Source organism: Mus musculus, chromosome 19 (genome assembly GCF_000001635.26).
Source record: "Mus musculus strain C57BL/6J chromosome 19, GRCm38.p6 C57BL/6J".
In the NCBI taxonomy this organism is placed as follows: Eukaryota; Metazoa; Chordata; class Mammalia; order Rodentia; family Muridae; genus Mus; species Mus musculus.
In genome coordinates, this window is record NC_000085.6 from 33,419,215 (window position 1) to 33,441,526 (window position 22,312).

At 38.7% G+C, this 22,312-nt stretch overlaps 1 pseudogene; it reads right to left on the minus strand.

The window, feature by feature from the left end:
* The window catches only part of Gm7237 (predicted gene 7237), a 14,716-nt pseudogene extending 13,298 nt beyond the window's left edge, over positions 1–1,418 (minus strand).

A 22,312-nucleotide genomic window follows, 5' to 3' on the forward strand; every position in this document is an offset into this window, starting at 1 on the left:
AGAACATAATCAGGTATTGTGGGGTGAACAGGACTGAAGCCTTGAAGGCCAGCATAAAAAGTGGAAACATGTGAGGAGCAGGTGTGGCAGCAGTCGCAAGATGGTGTCCGGGACTGCAGCTAAGTCTTATGACTTGCACTTGACTTCCTCATACACCTGAAAATAGCCACAATCATAGTGAGAGCTGCGCAGGTGCACCATGATGCTGGCGGTGTAAACAAGTCCATATTTGGTGGAGACGTGCCTCTGCTGCCCTGATTGGCTGAAGCTGCATGCTTGGTGAGGTGACTTGGCCTGCCGTGAGTGGATGGGGGCTGAGTGTATATAAGCAGACCTCCCTGGGTTCCCGGGGTCCCCGTGGTGGCATTGAGGCGTTCCTGCAATAAAGGCTGTTGAGAAGAATCTGACCTTGTTGTGTCTTCCTTGCCGGCTGAGGTGGGTGCAACAGAAACAGGCAACCTTGGGAGGTAGGAGATTGGGTAGACGCTCCAGATGTAGCAGAGACCTGGGAGGTGAGAGACTCTTAGGACTCAAAAGGAAGGATCTTGGATGAATTGCTTTACAGTGGGGACTGGGAACTTGTAGAAACCACCTCCAGTGGCAGTACAAGTGCCACCCCACAATCAAAAGCTCTGACCCAGAATTGTTCCTTTCTGAAGGACAAAAATAGAGAAGAGCATGAGGGAAATGAGGTCCAGTGACAAGCCCAGATTAGGATCCAGCTCAAGTAGAGGCCAGGGAATCTGACCCTGTTACTGATGCTGTTGTGTGCTTGCAGACAAGGACCTAGCATGGCTGCCTTCTGAGAGGTCCAACAAGCAGCTGAAAGAGTCAGATGTAGGAACCAGCACCGAACTAATGTACTGGACAGAAGCCCGGAACCCCTGTAATTGAATTGAGAAAAAGCTGGAAGAAGCTGAGGAGGAGGGCAGGCCCCAGGCAAAGACCAGAAGCTTCAACTAATCTGGACCCCTGAGATCTCTCAAACATTGAGACACCAAACAACAGCACTCATCAGCTGGTATGAGGCCTCCAACACAGATACAGTAGAGGTTTGCCTGGTCTGGACTCAGTGAGAGAAGATGTATCTAACCCTCCACAAACTTGAGCCTCCAGGGATTGTGTAGGTCTGGTGGGGTGGGGTGGGTGGTGGGAGTGGGAACATTCTCTTAGAGATGGGGCGGAGGGGGGAGGTATGGGATGGGGAGCATCAGGTGTGTGTGTGTGGGGGGGTGGCAGACTGGGATGGGGATCAAGTATGGACTGTAGAATATAATAAAAGAATAATAAAAAAAAACCTTAAAAACAGAATAGCTTACAACATTCATGTGAGATTCAGGATTCTTGTCTGGTCCAAATAAACAAAATATTTTTCCAAGTACATGGATAAGGCAAATTGTTCTCAGCAGCCACAGCATTTTAGACCTGCATGGAAATAGTTATTTTCATGAAGGAGCTAAAGACATGGTACTATGTATCTCAGTTTATTGCATATACATTATGTCCATATGTAACCTTCCTTAACTGAAAATTTTCATATAATAAGAACTTTAGATGAACACAAAACTTTAAATGATTATTTGCAGCAGAAAACTACGGGACAAAGAACAGCTTAGATATAATTTAAATTGACAATATGTTTTATGAAAGGTATCTGGCTGTCCATTAGTGGTTCCTAAAAACAAAATAATTCTAACTAATTTTCTGATAAAACCTCACTGATGACTATTTGAGATTTACCCTAAAGGACTTAGATTAGTATATAATCTATTGGTTAATGATTTAAAGAAATTGCTTATTCAAAGGTCCTTACATTATTTGCATCAGAGTGAGGATAGGAGGAAAGGTTAGAAAATGATAGAAGAGATGAATGAAAAGCTAGGAAAATGGATTTCCATATGTTGCCAATGTGTGTTCCAAGGAATCCTGTCTAGTCACCATAACTTTACTTGCCTTCTTTCATAGCTATGTGTAGCATATATATTCCACCACTGCTCTTTGAATTTCTAAAATATGTGTTTAAAAAACACAATCATAAGCCCTAAACATCTCTTTTCGATCCCCTACAAGCCTTATTTGAAGTGCTATTTGAGAACACAATTTAAATAATCACATATTTGTCAGTTTAGGTGAACCCCACAGATAACATCCCTATTCCTGTTCCAAGCACAGGATGTGGCTTCTTTTCTTTCCTTTGTTTTACTTTATTTTATTATTCAATTCCCTAATACCAAGATACCAAGCAAGGTAAAAAAGAGATATGTATTAACCAAATAAACTTAGTAATAAAATCAGCATTGGAAATGTCAACTTTCATGTTGTGCCCACTCTCTAAATACCATCTAAATAATATCTAAATAACATCTAGCTGTTTTACTACTGAGCCTAAAGTAATACAATTTATAGAGTATCATACTCACTGTTACCAAATATAATTATTTTGATATCTTGTAGTCTGAATAAAATTTTAGTTCTTTTTTTCCCCATCTTGCTCATTATAAATATAGCATGAATGTATTTTTTGGATGACTGTCTTAGTCAGGGTCTCTATTCCTGCACAAACATCACGACCAAGAAGCAAGTTGGGGAGGAAAGGGTTTATTCGGCTTACACTTCCATACTGCTGTTCATCACCAAGGAAGTCAGGACTGGAACTCAAGCAGGTCAGAAAGCAGGAGCTGATGCAGAGGCCATGGAGGAATGTTCTTTACTGGCTTGCCTCCCCTGGCTTGCTCAGCCTGCTCTCTTATAGAACCCAAGACTACCAGCCCAGAGATGGTCCCACCCACAAGGGGCCTTTCCCCCTTGATCACTAATTGAGAAAATGCCTTAGAGTTGGATCTCATGGAGGCATTTCCTCAACTGAAGTTCCTTTCTCTGTGATAACCCCAGCTGTGTCAAGTTGACACAAAACTAGCCAGTACAGATGACCTTTTAAAGAAATGGAAAGTGCCTATTTTAACCATGAATTTGGATGCTTGTCAAATCAGATGTCAAATGTCGCAAAGCTCTCACAACTGAAGTGGTTTCTCAGCTCTGGGCTAATCACCTGCCAATACCCTCTTCCACAACTTCATCCTTAGTGTGAAGGCTAAAGATTTTAAGATTTTAAGCTGGACAACCACTCACCAGGCTGTATTTTCCTCAAAAAAGTAATTGTAACCATATTTTCTTACTGAATAATTTGAAAGCTGTGTTATATAGTATTACAAAATGAGTCAAGATATAGATGGCAATTGTAAACAAAGCCACTTTAAAGACATTTTTCCCTGTAACTGACTTAAGAGCAACAGGTGTATAAATTTGGGAGATGATATCTTCAGAACATAAAAATAATAAAGCATGAGTAGCAAGGATGTTTTAAAACCTTCAGAAATTTCTAACCCCATGTTCCCAGAAAAAAAAAAAGTCTGGCATATTGATAGCAGGAAATGCATATGGAACTACTTGAATGTGACTTGTGTCCCAGGGTCTATTGCTGGGAGGTTGCTGTTCAGAGTTACAGTGCAAACACTGTGGAACCTTTTGGAAATGGGGCCTTGTTGGAATTACTGTGTCAGGAGGACCTCATCATTAAATGGATCCATGCTGTATCTCAGAAGTAGGTCACATATGGGTGGAAGTGATGATTCCAAAGGACATTTTGTTATATATATATATATCAAAAAGGACATCTGGCTTGTCTCTATCACTTGTTTTCTAGATGTCTGTGTGACCCCCTTCTCTGCACACACTTCTTACTGTGTTATGTTTCCCGGCATTTTGCAGCCTCCATAACTGAGCATGCACCATTTTTCTAAAATCTACAGAAGAGTGAGCCACATGGACCCATTTTACAATGCATCCACTGTGTGGTGTTTTCTTTCAGACTCAGAAATTGGGCAAGATCAGATCATTGTTCAAATCTATTCTAAATAAATATTCTTTCTTACAGTAAATATCTTAAGCACAATTACAGCCACTTGTAAACTGTATCCAGCAACCAATGGTTTATAAAAGTATTACATAAAAATTTAAGTAAAATGTACTGTCTCACGAGATAGTTCTACTATTGTTAACTTTTCTCTGTTAGCTTAAAGCTCTATCTATAGGAACATCTCTCTAAATTCAGTTCATAGGTTATCCGTTGGTGCATTCTCTGGATTACTAATCTCTAAATTAGAACCTTTAGTCTCTTGTTCATAGCCAATGACTTCGTAATTTCCGTTTTATATAAGCCACTTCTTCTTGGAATGTAATTCTTCATAAGTTTGTCTTTTTTGTTTATTTGTACTCTCTATTTTGAAGCTACCTTTTCATTGACATTTTCATCATCAACCAGAGTATAGATTTACAGTTAGTCTACTCCAATGTTCCTGTTTAATCTAATTAAAAGTCTTACAATGTGAAGCATTCCAACTCATTTGTTAAGTGTTTTTTTATTTTATTCTATAATATGTAGCTTTATATGGTTCTATTTTCTCTTTCTTTTTCTTTAATACTTCCCTGTTATATAGAAAAAGCACCTGACCAAAAGGGACCCCAATTCTTGCAGAAGAGAGACCCAAAAACTAGAGTAGTGAATACAAGTATGAATGGATATTTGATCACAGTGGAAATATACTATTTTATTAGTTAATTCAGGGGCTGTGGTTAAGTCACTGGCCCAACCTCTTAATTCTCTGTAGGAATTAATTCTGAGAGCTGGCATGAGGAGTCTAATCTTTGGAGTTCTGACTTTTTTTTTTTAAGAGAGAAATTTATTACTCTGGTATACCAATATACCAATATATATCAATAATTTCTCAGATTATAAAGGGAATTATTATCACAATTGATCCCACTTCTGCTTTGGTAACTGTCATCTCTGCCTTTGATCTATCCTCTTTATACATATATTGGTAGGAATCTGGTCAGATAATGACTTAATTATGGGCAAAATTTATCTAGCTTGTAAGATTGCTTTTCTGCCCCTTTTCAGAAGTAAATACTGAATACATTCCATCCCATGTCACAAAGAAACTGATAGTAACTGATTATTCTACTCTTAATATTTCATGTTTAATTAAAAGTGTTTCAGCAAAACTTAGAATGAAGTTGGCTGAACTAAATATATCTTAAAAGTAATCTATGGAGAAATATTGGAGGACAAAAGTAGATCTGATCATGGTAGCTCATGCCACACCCAGGAGGTAAAGAAAGGAGGATCACCCTGGCTCATCGGGGGCTTCACTTTCAGTGAGTTCTTGGCTAACTATGGTCATGTACATTCATTCTTGCATACAGGCTTTAGAAGATCTAAGACCCAAACTTTATAGGACTACAGTGCTCAGAGAATTTATTGTTAAAATCATCTTTTCTCAAGACTGATTTCTAATAGTTAGATTTTTCTAATAGAATTTTACCATGTCTATATGATGCTGCCCAGTTCTTATATACCACTTGTCTATGTTTTCATATATATCCCCAACCTCACCAAACATCAGTTCTACATACATATGATGTATCAATAGTTAATATTTGCCAAGGAAAAGAATGGCATATAAAAATATTACAGTAAGCCATGTCAAAATTCATTCCTACATTCCCATATCCTGGTTTATAAAAGAAATGTTTGAAGAAAGCCACAACAAGCCATGTATTCATCCATAAAATGACACAACCTGTAGAAAATCTAGTATTTTTGCCTGTCAGTGTGAAGATACATCTGGTTATCATATATAAAATATTTTTAAGCCACTCTGGTCTCCGATATCTGTGGCTGTTCATGGAGACCACACATAGCTAAGGCACTTTACAGGCATGAGAAATGTCATATTTTTATGCAATTTGTACTTTTTGACTTTCAGAATACAGAAACTGGAATTCTTATTAAAGATAGAGACTGAAAACTTAAACAATATTAGCTATCTGGCCTATTTCCCAAAATAATAATTTTTATTTCCTGCCATAAATTGTGTTATGCACTTTATTCTGTTTCTTTCTAAGATACCCTGTTTACATGTCAAAGATGAAAGTAAGTCTTGACCACAGAGGCAGTCATTTGTTTCTCAAGTGAGCCTGAAAGACTTCATCCTCCCTTTAGGTTTGTCAAAAAGCAACTGTCCCACACGTCAAATCAACTCCCAGGGCTGGAGTGAGGGAGCTCCCACGCTCAGCACCAGACAACATGTCAGCAGGAGCTCAGGTCTATAGCTGTCAATGCACTACTCGGGGGTGGGGATGAGGGTGGGTTGTGCAGGATATGGAGCATGAGGAATGGACATCCTAATCAATGTAGGTATTTCAGACTGAATTTTCCAAAATTTGCATGATTATTTTGGGGGTATTAATATACATAAAGATTTTTAAAATTTGTCTTTAATCTTCAATTATGGGCTAGATCAAATTGAAAGAAATGGGAATTTTCAATATGTAGCACAATTTTCACATTTTCAGAAAATACCCATTTAGAAAGAATGAAATTATAGGTCAGAGATAATTCATCAATTCTTTATTTATACTATAAATAGAAAATGAATTCATTGAAGTACTGATAGTCATTTAGATTGTGCAGCAATACCAACATCATCTTCTAAAATAAAAGGTTAACACACTCAAAAACGCTTATAATGAATAGGAGAGATTTACATATGTTCAAAATAACCTAATGAGGAATGAAAGATCCTACCACAATGCTTCTGTGGGAGTATACATTGCCAGAAGTGATGCCAGAGTCTTATATGACTGAGATATGAATAGGGAGAAAGTGGGAAGTACAGAGTAACAATATCAAGTTCCCCATGTACCTTCAGCCAGGGTCAGGCATGGTCAATGCCATGCTCTTGGCTAACTTAGTTAAATGTGACTAAAGGCAGTGAGTGATTCAGGACAATGGTGCCACTCTTATCACAACTGAGAAATATAGATTGATACATGTAAAACTTAAACTTATCCAACTGCAAAGTTTTGTGTCTTCAGAGCCATATGCAGAGTTCAGAACTCAATTCTTCTGCCTTAACTTTCTGAATACTGAGATGACAAGTTGTATCACTAGCTCAAATGCTTTTATTTTTAATGCCACTATTAAATGGAATTAATTTATTTAGTGTTGAAGTGTATTTAATATATCTAGGTATGCCTAGGTGATCAAAATAAGTTTTAACAGGTATGTGAAAGAGAGACTTCTATGTTTTCCTCTAAAGTCGGAGAGGTCGCTGTGTAGCATGTATGATGCTGGAGCTAAGAATGTTCAACCTCACTTTGCTATTTTATTTTATTTATATGAAACAATACTGTGGTGTATGGAGAGAGTTATGTGACAAAACTGCCTTGTATGGCCTTAGTGAGAGAGTTTCCTATAAAACTTGATGCCTCAGGAAAGAGGGATACTGGTGGGAGTAAGTGCGGGAGTACCCTTTCAGAGGCTGAACAGAGGAGAGGATGGAGTAAAGAACATGGGGAGCAGTTACCAGGAGGGAGGGTAATAATTTAATACAAAAGAGGGAAACAATACAATGAGGTTCTGTTAAGAGGTTAGGTAGCACAACGACACTCATTCTAATACGCAGTGTTGTGTCCGGACTGGAAAGGCATCTTGGAAACTTGGAAGAGAAGAGGGGGGACTAGGTGGCACTCGAGAGAGATGGAACCAAGACAATCGGTCTGATCAAGGTTCAATTTTAAAGTCAGCAAACACACTTTATAAAGAAGAGGGGATTTCATGCGTTTGGCAAGTTGTATCATATCTTGGGTATCCTAAGTTTCTGGGCTAATATCCACTTATCAGTGAGTACATATTGTGCGAGTTCCTTTGTGATTGGGTTACTTCACTCAGGATGATACCCAAGATATAAGATACAACTTGCCAAACGCATGAAATTCAAGAAGAACGAAGACCAAAGTGTGGACACTTTACCCTTTCTTAGAAATGGGAACAAAACACCCATGGAAGGAGTTACAGAGACAAAATTTGGAGCTGTGACAAAAGGATGGACCATCTAGTGATTGCCATATGCAGGGATCCATCCCATAATCAGTTTCCAAATGCTGACACCATTGCATACACTAGCAAGATTTTGCTGAAAGGACCCAGATATAGCTCTCTCTTGTGAGACTATGCCAGGGCCTAGCAAACACAGAAGTGGATGATCACAGTCAGCTATTGGATGGGTCACAAGGCCCCCAATGGAGGAACTAGAGAAAGCACCCAAGGAACTAAAGGGAACTGCAACCCTATAGGTGGAACAACAATATGAACTAAGCAGTACCCCGGAGCTCTTGTCTCTAGCTGCATATGTATCAAAAGATGGCCTAGTCGGCCATCACTGCAAAGAGAGGCCCATTGGACTTGCAAACTTTATATGCCCCAGTACAGGGGAACGCCAGGGCCAAAAAGGGGGAGTGGGAGGATAGGGGAATGGGGGGGGGTATGGGGGACCTTTGGGATAGCATTGAAAACGTAAACGAGGAAAATACCTAATAGTAATAATAATAAAAAGAATAAATAAATAAATAAATAAATAAAAAGAAGAGGGGAGGCCCATTCCTAGCCATGCAAAGTTCCTTTGAAGTAGACAGATCAACCTTCTAGTGGGAACTCGGGAAATAACAGTTCGGTGCTAACTCCAGAAAATCTCAGAGGAGAACCTGTTAGGCTTCAGGCAGGTAGTGGCACATCAAAGGAGAGGGATGAGAAGCAGCACAGCAGGTGGCTCCACTTAAGCAGGGGATGGTCACAGCCAGCCTTGCTAGGCTGGAAGGAGGTAACAAAGCAGGATATTTTAATTATATATATATATATATTTTAAAGAACTAAATAGTATTTCAATGTTAAGTGAGTTTGTTTTCATTAAACTATTTTTTATCTATCCAGGAAAAAAATAAATCAAAGCAACAAGAATGTACTTTTTTTTCTCCTGCAATAAACCACAGAACTCCTCTTTTGAGAAGCCTTAATGTCTCTTGTCTCCTTAATAATCCTAGTTTTACTGCAGACAGGTGCATTTTTCTTCCTGGTTTTCCTAAGAGTCAGGCAGAACAACACTGCTGCAGGGTCAGGTTCTCTGCATCCCTGACAATTGCTCTCAACTTCACTACTTCTTACTCTTCTTTTAAACATTACTATTGAAAGAACCTAGTGGGGAAACCCCCACTCAACTCCTGATTCCGCGTGCACCCAAGAATCACAAATAGAACACAACACCTTGATGTAACAACACGAGGTATTTTAATGGCGGAGCTCCGGGTCGAAACGTATCTCACACAGGAGACAGTGGATTCGACCACGAGGCTTGGAAGCTAGGGGTTTTTATAGAAAAGGAGTGGGGCTGGGGAAGGAATTTGGTGCGGTTTCACATGATTGGTCCATTTAAACATCAGCAGCCTGTAACATTTAACTTAGGTCAGAGGGGTGGGAGATAGGGAGGTGATGGGCCTGCTCAGGCATGTCCTGGTCTGTTCTGCTATGTTCTCAGCCCCAGGTTTCAAAGCTCACAAACAACTCTTTAGGCTATTTGACATACATTACATGAATCACAGGTCTCAAGTTTTATTTCCTTTCATTATGGTTCAAGATATTAAGATTTTCAAGAGTTAACACCTGCCTATGATTTTTTTCTTTTTATGTGATGTAGCAGATGGGTGATTTCCAACTGAAGGAACAAATATCATCAAATAAATGTTAATATCTGGGTCTGGAGAGATGGCTATGCAGTTAAGAATTCTTCAAAAGAACCTGAGTTTGGTTCCCATTATTCTCACTGTGGATCCCAAACACGCATGTTTCAGATCCAGGCTAGCAAACACCTTCTTCTGGAATAGTGAGTACCATGAATCCATGTGACACACTTGCAAAGATTTAGGCAAAATATTAAGACACATATAATAAAAACAAGTATTTAAAATATTAATAAAGTATGTGCTTCTCACATGGTATGTGTAGCAATTCATTAACCTGTATGTGGGCAAGTTAATTTGTATTCCAGCAGATTTTAAAACAATTTTAAGAGAATAAAAATAATAACATTTATTTTAAGCCAGTGAAATATAGAAAATAATAGTTCATATGATCAAAAAATAAAGGTACTTTTTTTTATCAACAGATAATAAGAAGTACTGAAAGAAATGAGAAAAAGAGAGAGCAATATTTAATTCACTGATAACAAAAAATTGATGAAATGTACATAAAAAATTTTAAGCTTCTTGTTACAACTCCATCTCTGTTTATTTATTTATACTAGAGAACATAGTTTATGTATTTATTTAATCCATTTTACCCAATATGTCACTTAAACATTGGTTGTTATATATCCTATATAATTTTTCTACAAAATGATTTTTAACATAAGTGTACTTTTCCTGTAGCACAACTCAACATCAAACGTGTCCTTGTCATGTTTTGATGACTCAGTAACCACAGAGACTGGTTTCTACTAAAACCAACAATTTTTGAATTTTCAAAAGAGAGGGGAGGATGTGGTATTTGAGATTCTCTGATTTTCTGATTTCTTTTTTTTTTCCAGCTCAGAAGAACAGGAGATGCAGTGAGACACATGTATTTAGGTCACATGTATCTATGGAGAAAGACACATGAGATTAAATAACCTCATTTACAAGTACATTTCCGGGTTCCAGAGTAAATATTGATTTTTGGGTGACATGGTACATAAGTAAGTTCAAAGCTGATGCAATTGATGTTCTTTAATGTCAATTGTATTGTTTTTTTCACCAGCTAGAGCTTACATTTCTCCAGTTGACTGCCTTGCTCATTTCATGCTCCTTATGCCAACTTGAAAGAGACTAATGTCTATAACTTTCTTAAATATGCATCCTAAAAATTTAAATTCATATGTCAACATTAAAAATTTAGTATTATCAAAATTTTCAACCAATTCGAAACATGCTGATTAGTTCTTCAGAAAGACTGCCTAGTAGGCTATCACTGAATGTTATGTTGAAAGCAAAGCCAATAACCTCCTTACACTGTAATAATCTTGCTTTATCCCATCTTCAACTACGTCCAATCTAATGAGCAGAGTGTTTCCATGGATAAGTTCATGGCAATTATGAACAAAATCTTATGTCAATGAAACGGTTTTCAATACAATTTTTGAAAAGCATTGTTATTCAGTTTATTAATGAAATAAAATATTTCAAATCATAAAAATATGATTCTATTTCTGTCCACTACAGATTTAATATGTTCAAAATACTTAATTTTGAAATGTGCAAATTCTTTTATATATGTTCAGTGTAAGATGATTTTGAAATGGGTAAAATACTTAAGTGTTTTGCATAAAGCAAAAATATTATTTCCAAAACTACTGAAAGGATCACTGTAAAATTTGTGAGTTCATATCTAACTGAATTTCCTTGAGGTCATTTCTACATATTTTAAATATATATGTTTTAATGATATTAAGTATAAGATATTATTTCAATATAACACAACTAACTATATCACCTAAAATTATGTCTTTGTTATACAAATTGTCATTTAAGGGAGATAGTAAGGTTTACATGTTGAAATAGAAGTGTTCAATTCAATAGAGTGTTAAACAGATAACTGGAATATTCCTCAACTGTATGCAATTGTCTTTAGTCTCAGCAATCTTTCACAAGTCCATAAAGAAGACACAGGGGTAAAGTGCCATCATCAGACGTTGCTCTGTTCACTAATTTCGATGATGGTGAAAAAGTCTGGCAAGGAGCATTCACAGAAAGCTAATTAAAGTTTATATCTTAAGGGATCATTGAGAAATTACTTCGGATAATGTTTTCCTGTTTGTGTTATACATGTTCAGTGAGCTCTGTAAAATACATGGGGATTTCAGTTCTAATAAATGTAGAGTGAAATTTGTCCCTTCCAGTGTTCCACAACCCCCTCCACCACTACCAACCAAATAAAATGTCATTCTTTATTATGGAATTATTCCATTGCAACTCCTCTTTTTTGAGAGTCTTTTTAGCATCTCTCTACTCAAATGTACTGTATGTATTAACCTACCATGATGGTTTTCTCCTGATGCTCATTATTATTGTTATTATTGTTGTTTTTATTTAATCTATTTTAAAGTCTAGTCATTATCCCCCTCCTAATCCTCCCTCCTAAATTTCCTCATCCCATTCCCTTCGCCCACCCCCACTGTCTCCAAGATGATTTCCCCTCAAACTCCACCAGTCCTCCCCACTCCCTGGGGTCTCAAGTGTCTCCAGGCTTAGGTGTATCTTCTCTCACTTAGGTCAGACTAGGCGGTCCTCTGCTGTCTTTTGTCCAGAGCCTCATATCTTGTTGGAATGGAGAACTCTGTTCTGTACATACATCATGGTTCCCTATGTGAAGAGTGTGACATGTGTTTCAGGCCAGGAATCTGGCAGGGACCAAGGAATTACCTAAGTCTCAGTTATGTGCCCACTGTGTCTCCAGGTATCAAACTTCTCTACCTTACCAAACTTCCTGGGGTGGTTGTAAAGTCTCACACTGTACAACAAAGTATCTTTATGCAATTTTACCCTTGGCATTTTTTTTTAAAGTTGAGGGGATATTATTCACAATCATAATCAGTTAGATGATCAATTACCCCCTCAAAGTTCTACATCTGGAAATGTAAGACAGAAGACCATGTAATATTCACATAATAAGTGTGAGAAGTTTGACATTTATATCAGAGATGGTCATATAGATTTTGTCCGTAAAGTCAGTAGTTGTGCAAGCATGATAATGGGAAGACAGGGAGACAGAATTTTTGGCAGAAGTTATGTATAGTTTTACTTCCGTCATTTCTAAGGAAAAATAGGAGGACCCATGACAAATAAAAAAGTTGTTTATTGCGGAGTTTAGAAATATCTACAATCATGAAGTTTTTTCTATGAAATATTAACCTTGTTATTCAGTTTTTTGTGTTTGTATATTTATTCAGTCATTATAGTTGAAGAATGGTACTATACACGGTATATAATACAAAAGTGAAAAACTATACATTGATGTTACTAAAGGAATGGGTATTACAGAAAATTCCAGTTATTTGTTATTGATAATGTTATTAACAAAAGTAAAGCATAATCCATGAAATTTTGCTACTAGCTGTTTGGAAAAGAATGTTCAAGATCACTAATCATAGTCAAGTTCTATGATGAATAGTTCACACTATAACAGAGAGAAAATTATTCCATGGGGACGGTTAAAATTGCTTTTCATTTCAACAGTAAAATGCCAATTTAATTATGTAAGAACTTTATTTTGGAATTCAGTAGATGTCTACTTTGGATGTGGAGGAAGCTGATTTATAATGAGATCTGGTATCCGTGATCAGAAGATAGGGACAATGTCCTGAATGTCATGTTGTATTTTTGTTATCAGATTAGAGAAGCTACATCTTTCGAGGCTCAGTTTTATCATTTATAATAACATTATCTTTATCGTGACTTAATTATATGATGAAATAAACTATAAAACATTACAAAACACAGTGATATAAAATTATCATTCATTTTTGTGTTAATTCGTAACTTTGTGCAGAAAATCATAGTTTTCATGAGCTCATGAGTGCTATGATTATGTAGAGTCATATATATATATGTGTATATATATATATGACTTAGATACAAAGATGATGATAGACATAGATGATGATAGATATAGATATATACATACACATATACATTCATTTGTTGCTCATTTTTCATTTGGGCTCTTCCATTTTCCTCACCCTCTTCTATGAATTCTTCTGAGCATATAAGTATAGTGATGCATATGAGATGATAATATACTAAATGAACAAATTCTTAGAATCATCTACTACTGTTAGTATCGCTTTGCCCTCATTTCATATGCACTATTACCAGCTAAAATATTCACAGCCTTTTTTTTTATTTTCTCAAAAATATAAAGCCAAACAATGTTGCTTCCAAATATATATATATATATATATATATATATATATATATATATATATATATTTTGCCTGGAGCCAGCCCTGATGCTCTATCTAATTTCCTCCATCTCTGCTCCTTCAAAAAAAAACACTTGCTAATATGCCACAATCAAAGTACATTAAACTTCTTTCCAAAGGCCCAGGTAGTTTTTGAGATTTTAGGCATCTAGACAGAGAACCAAGTAATTTTTGACTTCAAAATAGTTAATAGTTATTTTCTTACTTTTAAAATGTAAAAAAAACAATACCTAGAATTTAGATATAAAAAACAGCAGGTCAGTCTTGACACAAGGAAAGTAATGTACCACTGATTTTATAGATTTTTTTATTTAAATTTTTTTAGTCCCATACGCCAGAGCAGAGATGAGTCCATGTTCTTCCCTGAGGTGGCGTCCCTGGAGGGATTTGACACCAAAAGCTTTTATAGATTATCGATGTTATGTGATTATTATGTGAACATAAGCATTTCTATTTTTTTGTGACTATTCAAATGTTTCATTCACAATATTCCAACATTTTTAGGTGGCGTGATTTTTCTAAGATTAATAAATGAACTGGCAAAATGTTTACGAGTTTGGGTGCAGGAATTCACATTTTGCGTTTATTTTTATCTCTTAATTCTAACCAAAATTAAAAAATGTAACATCCTAAGCAAATTTTGTCTATAAATATTTCAAAAATAGTATTGAATACTTGGATATGTTAGTGAAATTCCCTCAACTGGGTTTGATAAACATTTTAAACAATTAAAATTAAAGTAAAAGTGATCTCCCCCTTCCTCCACCTAAAAGCCCAGTGTATTTTAGAAACTGTGTCTAGGCACATGTTTCCTGGCATTCTTATTGCCCCTGCTGTTCCCAAGACACACATCAAAACAAGAATCTACCAGAAGGTAGTCGAGGCTGCTTCTGGGCAGGTTGAGAGTTCAAACAGAAATAGATAAGAGTCAATCCATGCTCCAAATAATGACTGGCTTTGTGGCTAAAAAGAAAACAAGAAACTTTTTGTTATTTTTTTGTTTCTAAGCATACAAATAATAGAGCTCATTTAAGGTATTTTATACATATGAGTCAATTAAATATTCTCAGGTTCATATATGTTACCCTTTCTTTGACCCTACCCCTTTCTTCAGAAGTTTTTAATATGATTTGTAAGTCATTATTGTTTAGGTGAAAATATGCTATATCCTGAAATGAAGTGTTAACACTTTTAGCCTGGTGTGAATATAAATCTCTCCATATTAAGGGTGAAAGCACTGTCATAACTATCTCGTTCTACTCTTCCTCATATTATATGAATATAACACGAAGTTCCATACTAGGTGTTCTTGATTTATAAAATTTACAAGGTATAATTCTTTTTTTCCAATTTTTTTATGAGGCATTTACTTCATTTACATTTCAAATGCTATCCCGAAAGTCCCCTATACCCTCCCCACACTCCTGCTCCCCTACCCACCCACTCCCACTTCTTGGCCCTGGTGTTTCCCCTGTATTGGGGCATAGAAAGTTTGCCAGACCAAGGGCCTCTCTTCCCAATGATGGCCGACTAGGCCATCTTCTGCTACATATGCAACTAGAGACACGAGCTCTGGGGGTACTAGTTAGTTCATATTGTTGTTCTACCTATATGGTTGCAGATCTCTTTAGCTCCTTAGGTACTTTCTCTAGCTCCTCCATTAGGGGCCCTGTGTTCCATCCAATAGCTAACTGTGAGCATCCACTTCTGTGTTTGCCAGGTACCAGCATAGCCTCACAAGAGACAGCTATATCAGGGTCCTTTCAGCAAAATCTTGCTGGCGTATCCAATGGTGTCTGCATTTGGAGGCTGATTATGGGATGGATCCCGGGTGCAGCAATTTAGTTTCAGAGACAAAGTTTGGAGCTGAGACGAAAGGATGGACCACCTAGAGACTGCTGCACCCGGGGATCCATCCCATAATCAGCCTCCAAACGCAGACAGCATTGCATACACCAGTAAGTATTTGATTTTTATTTTATTTTTAAAAATGAAGTACTAGCAAGATGTCCTAATAGTTCAGGTATTACAATATAAGCCTAACATCCTGGTTTCCGTTCCTGGAACGTTTGGAAAGGAACACCAGCAAAGGTAAAATGAGAAACAGTGACAGCTATACTTATTGAGGCTATCTGATCAATTAGTCTATTCTACAAGGTGAAGTTCCAGACTATGCCACTGAAAAAACTTCTCTTAACAGAAAGTTAGAAGGTGCCTTAGTGATGGCCATGGAGGCCATTCTCCACTATCTATATGCATGGGTACACATAGGCATATATATAGTACATGTATACAAATATGCACACATACAAAAACAGAGAAAGAGTCAGAAAGATACATAGAGAAAGGAAGAGAGGAGAGAGGAGAGAGGGGGAGAAATGAAAGGAGAGAGTGGGGGGAGCACTTAAGCAGACTATAACAGTGGCTGAGATATCATCCCTCATCAGGCTAAACATTTGTCTTATAAGCATGTAAAAGATTGACGTCCAGATATTGAAGCTCTACATAAGTGCAAGATGAGCATAGTGGCCCATCAACAACTCTGTTATCAGGAGGCTGAGACATAGACTCCCTAGAGCAAATTGAACAGCTATACTACTTGAATCAAGAAGTAGTAGGATCAAGTGATATGCAGCTTCAATATACAAGTTGGGTGTCCTGGCTATTCCTGTTTGTCAATTTGCCTACCTCTGCAATAAACTATAACCTAAAAATGGGTTGCACTCTTGTGGTACAGATTTTGAGGTTAGAAGACACAGGCTTCTGACCTAGATCTTCTGAAATAGAGACCATGAAAAGCTTAGGTCCAAGCATGGTATTATATACTTTTAACCCCAGGATACAGAAGGCAAATAGATCTTTGAGTTAAAGGCCAGCCTAGTACAGAGCAAGTTCCCAAGTAGAGAAAAGCTTAATCCAAGCATGGTGATGCATAACTTTAACCCCAGCATACAGGATTAAGGACAGAGCCATGCAGATCTCTGAGTTCAAGGACAATCAACAGAGCAAGTTCTGGGGCAGCCAACTTAGGCATAAGGAGTTGGAATAGGGAAAGCTGGTGATAATGAAGAGAAGGGGGTGGGGCCATGGTCCAGCTCCAGTAAGGAGCATACCTCGGCTGCTTTGGCCATGGGACTCTAGGTGTAAATTTGAGAATAGAAGAGTATACTGGGACAATTGATGCTGGTTTAATAGTGCTAAGAAGTTATTGGTGATTAAGAAGATACCAGCATCACAGAGATGAAACTTTCTGGAAGCACAGAAGCTGTGTTCTAGAAATAGCTAAAGTTATATCTTATGTGCAGCTTGACTTGGTAATCTGTAAGAATCATCTAGGTGGTAATGGTTTTGAAGGGATGAAGGGGTCATGGAGATCAGATGAGGCTGACATTGTGAGAGGGCATGGAAGGGTATTGGTGAAGGTGGACCTCAGGTACTGTTGATAGCCCAGAACTGAAGTGGACATGCAAAAACGTCGAGGCTTGGCACCATGAAGGGAGCCTATGAGAGGCTATAGGTGAAGCCAAGTTACAGTGCAAAACCACGGTGTATTGTACATGCCAGTACCATGGATGGCAACCTAGAAGAGCAGCAACAATGAACTGGAATCAACCAGACCCTAGAGTGCTATAGAGTTCAGAGCTGGAGAAGTATCCTAAGCCCTTTGGAGCAGGACAGAACATCACTATGTGGATCTCAGACACTGGGACAAGACTGTTTAAAGTTGAAGTTGCCTTGGATAGCCCAAGATGCTGGAGATGTCATAGCTTTGGGACACTTGCCTAGGAAAGCTGCTAACTGGGAGTGGAAAGACCCGAAGAGAAAGAAGTTTGTTGTAGCCAAGAAAGATGAAAGAAGTTGGAGATATGAAGTTTGGTTTTACATCAGACACGGAAATGCAGAGTTTTGAGTTTGCCCAGATGGTTTTTGGTCTTGCCCTGGTCTATTATTCTATCATTATGATGTTTTGGACTAGTAATATATATCCTGTGATGTTGGAGGTATGTGATCTGCTTTTCCATGTTGACTTTATAGGGAATTACAGATAAATGATTAGAGGACTCTCAGAAGAAACTTTGAACTTTGGACTTTCATCATCGTTGAGACTACTAGAGACCGTGGAGTTTATTGAATGTGAACTAAAAGTATTTACCTTATGCTATGTTTAGGTATAGTCCTCAGAGACTCTTGTGTTTGAACAAGCCTGGGGAGGTCAGGGAGTGGAGTGTGGTAGTTTGAATATTCTTGGCCTGTAGGAAGTGACATTGTAAGGAGGCATGGCCTTATTGGAGGAAGTGTGTCATTGTGGTGCAAGGCTTTGAGATCGTCTTTGTAGCTTCCTCAGACAGTCTTTCCCCCTTTGCCTTCAGAGCCAGATATAGAACTCTCAGCTCTTCCAGCACCATGGATCTTGCCATGCTTCCTGCATTTATGAAAAGGGAATGAACCTCTGAAATAGCAAGCCATCCCCAATTAATTGCCCCTTTATAAGAGTTGCCTTGGTCATACTGTCTCTTCACAGCAGTGGAAACCGTAAGACAGTGGGAATATCAAGGAAGACACCTGATAATAACCTCTGACTTCCACAGCACATGGACAAATACACATGCACATGCATCCACACAAGCACATGCACCCCATATACATTGGATCACACATGTGTACACATGCACATAGCATACAAACCTACACAGTGAGATAGCTATTATACGTACAATAGAGTAGCTGCTTGGAATCTCTCTGTGTCACTCTGTGTGTTTGTTAGTGCCTATATCTGTCTGTCTCCCTCTGGGACTCTAGGGGACACAAGTTAGATTGTTGTAGAGTCACACCAATTGAGCCTGTTGAATGCTAGGGCTGATTTGTGTTATGATTATTTTTTAATTTATCCATTTTACCTAAAACCGGAGCCACTTCACACCCTATCCTTGTCTTCATTGTTTAACCCTTCTGTTTGCTTTTCCAGTGTTGTCTAATGTTTCACTATTACTCTAAAATTAATCAGTAATCAGTACACCATATACTGGTTGGTTTTGTGTGTTAATTTGGTAAAAGTCAGAGTCATTAGGGAGGAAGAGGCCTTAGTTTAAAAGATACCTCCATGAGATCTATATGCAAGGGATTTTCTTAATTAGTAATCAATTATTAATAAGGCCCAGCTTGTGATGGTTGGTGCCACCTCAAGTCTATTGTCTTAAATTTTATAAAAAGACTGAGCAAATTTTGGTACCTGGTATCTGTCTAGGAATTTGTCCATTTCATCCAGGTTTTCCAGTTTTGTTGAGTATAGCCCTTTGTAGTAGGATCTGATGATGTTTTGGATTTCCTCAGGTACTGTTGTTATGTAGCCCTTTTCATTTCTGAACTTCTTAATTAGTATACTGTCCCTGTGCCCTCTTTAATCTCGTTAAAGGTTTATCTATTTCGTTGATTTTCTCAAAGAACCTGATCCTGGTTTGGTTGGTTATTTGAATAGTTCTTGTTTCCACTTGGTTGAATTTGTTCCTGAGTTTGATTATTTCCTGTCTTCTATTCCTTTGGGTGAATTTGCTTCCTTTTTTCTAGAGCTTTTAGGTGTGTTGTCAAGCTGCTAGTGTGTGCTCTCTCTAGTTTCTTTTTGGAGGCACTCAGAGCTATGAATTTCCCTCTTAGAAATGCTTTCATTGTGTTCCATAAGTTTGGTTATGTTGTGGCTTCATTTTAATTAAACTCTAAAAAGTCTTTAATTTCTTTCTTTATTCCTTCCTTGACCAAGGTATCATTGAGAAGAGTGTTGTTCAGTTTCCATGTGAATGTTGGCTTTCATTATTTATGTTGTTATTAAAGATCAGCCTTAGTCCATGGTGATCTGATAGGATGCATGGGAAAATTTCCATATTTTTGCATCTGTTGAGGCCTGTTTTGTGACAAATTATATGGTCAATTTTAGAGAAGGTACCATGAGGTGCTGAGAAGAAGGTATATCCTTTTGTTTTAGGATAAAATGTTCTGTAGATATCTGTTAAGTCCATTTGTTTCATAACTTCTGTTAGTTTCACTGTGTCCCTGTTTAGTTTCTGTTTCCATGATCTGTCTATTGGTGAAAGTGGTGTGTTGAAGTCTCCCACTATTATTGTGTGAGGTGCAATGTGTGCTTTGAGCTTCACTAAAGTTTCTTTAATAAATGTGACTGCCCTTGCATTTGGAACATAGATATTCAGATTTGAGAGTTCCTCTGTTGGGAGCCGCGCCCACATTCGCCGTTACAAGATGGCGCTGACAGCTGTGTTCTAAGTGGTAAACAAATAATCTGCGCATGTGCCGAGGGTGGTTCTCCACTCCATGTGCTCTGCCTTCCCCGTGACGTCAACTCGGCCGATGGGCTGCAGCCAATCAGGGAGTGACACGTCCTAGGCGAAGGATAATTCTCCTTAATAGGGACGGGGTTTCGTTTTCTCGCTCTCTTGCTTCTTACACTCTTGCTCCTGAAGATGTAAGCAATAAAGTTTTGCCGCAGAAGATTCTGGTCTGTGGTGTTCTTCCTGGCCGGGCGTGAGAACGCGTCTAATAACAATTGGTGCCGAATTCCGGGACGAGAAAAAACTCGGGACTGGCGCAAGGAAGATCCCTCATTCCAGAACCAGAACTGCGGGTCGCGGTAATAAAGGTTCCCGTAAAGCAGACTGTTAAGAAGGATTCAACTGTATGAATTCAGAACTTTTCAGCTGGGGAACGAGAGTACCAGTGAGTACAGCTTTACGAGGTAAGCCTGGCCTTGAACTTTCTAAGGAAATTCAAGACAGTCTATCAGAAGTAAAGTGGAATATGTTTGGCCTTGAATTTTTTCTGGTGTTAGGAGCCCTTTTGTTCCTTTTCACATGTTATCAAGTGATTAAGATAGGGCTGAAAATTCTAGAGGAAATTCAGGACAAGCTATCAGAAGTAAAGTGGGGAGAGAGAGTAGGAACAAAGAGGAAATATGGTACACAAAATAAGTATACAGGCCTTTCCAAGGGTCTTGAACCCGAGGAAAAGTTAAGGTTAGGTAGGAATACCTGGAGAGAGATTAGAAGAAAAAGAGGAAAAAGGGAAAAGAAGAAAGATCAATTAGCGGAGGTCTCTAGGAAAAGGAGCCTGTGCTCATCGCTGGATGGGCTCGGGGAGCCAGCTCTTGGTAGCTCTGAATCAGATGATGAATTCTCCTCTGAAGAAACAGACTGGGAGGAAGAAGCAGCTCATTATGAGAAAAAAGGGTACCAGCCAGGTAAAGTGCTAGCTAATCAGTTAAGGAAGCCAAAAGCGGCTGGCGAAGGCCAGTTTGCTGATTGGCCTCAGGGCAGTCGGCTTCAAGGTCCGCCCTATGCGGAGCCCCCGCCCTGCGTAGTGCGTCAGCCCTGCGCAGAGAGGCAATGCGCAGAGAGGCAGTGCGCAGACTCATTCATTCCCAGAGAGGAACAAAGGAAAATACAACAGGCATTTCCGGTCTTTGAAGGAGCCGAGGGTGGGCGTGTCCACGCTCCGGTAGAATACTTACAAATTAAAGAGCTTGCCGAGTCGGTCCGTAAATACGGAACCAATGCTAATTTTACCTTGGTGCAGTTAGACAGGCTTGCCGGCATGGCACTAACTCCTGCTGACTGGCAAACGGTTGTAAAAGCCGCTCTCCCTAGTATGGGCAAATATATGGAATGGAGAGCTCTTTGGCATGAAACTGCACAAGCGCAGGCCCGAGCAAACGCAGCTGCTTTGACTCCAGAGCAGAGAGATTGGACTTTTGACTTGTTAACGGGTCAGGGAGCTTATTCTGCTGATCAAACAAACTACCATTGGGGAGCTTATGCCCAGATTTCTTCCACGGCTATTAGGGCCTGGAAGGCGCTCTCCCGAGCAGGTGAAACCACTGGTCAATTAACAAAAGTTGTCCAGGGACCTCAGGAATCCTTCTCAGATTTTGTGGCCAGAATGACAGAGGCAGCAGAGCGTATTTTTGGAGATTCAGAGCAAGCCGCGCCTCTGGTAGAACAGCTAATCTATGAGCAAGCCACAAAGGAGTGCCGAGCGGCCATAGCCCCAAGAAAGAACAAAGGCTTACAAGACTGGCTCAGGGTCTGTCGAGAGCTTGGGGGACCTCTCACCAATGCAGGCTTAGCGGCCGCCATCCTCCAATCTCAGAACCGCTCCATGGGCAGAAATAATCAGAGGACATGTTTTAATTGCGGAAAGCCTGGACATTTTAAGAAAGATTGCAGAGCTCCAGATAAACAGGGAGGGACTCTCACTCTTTGCTCTAAGTGTGGCAAGGGTTATCATAGAGCTGACCAGTGTCGCTCTGTGAGGGATATAAAGGGCAGAATTCTTCCCCCACCTGATAGTCAATCAACTGATGTGCCAAAAAACGGGTCATCGGGCCCTCGGTCCCAGGG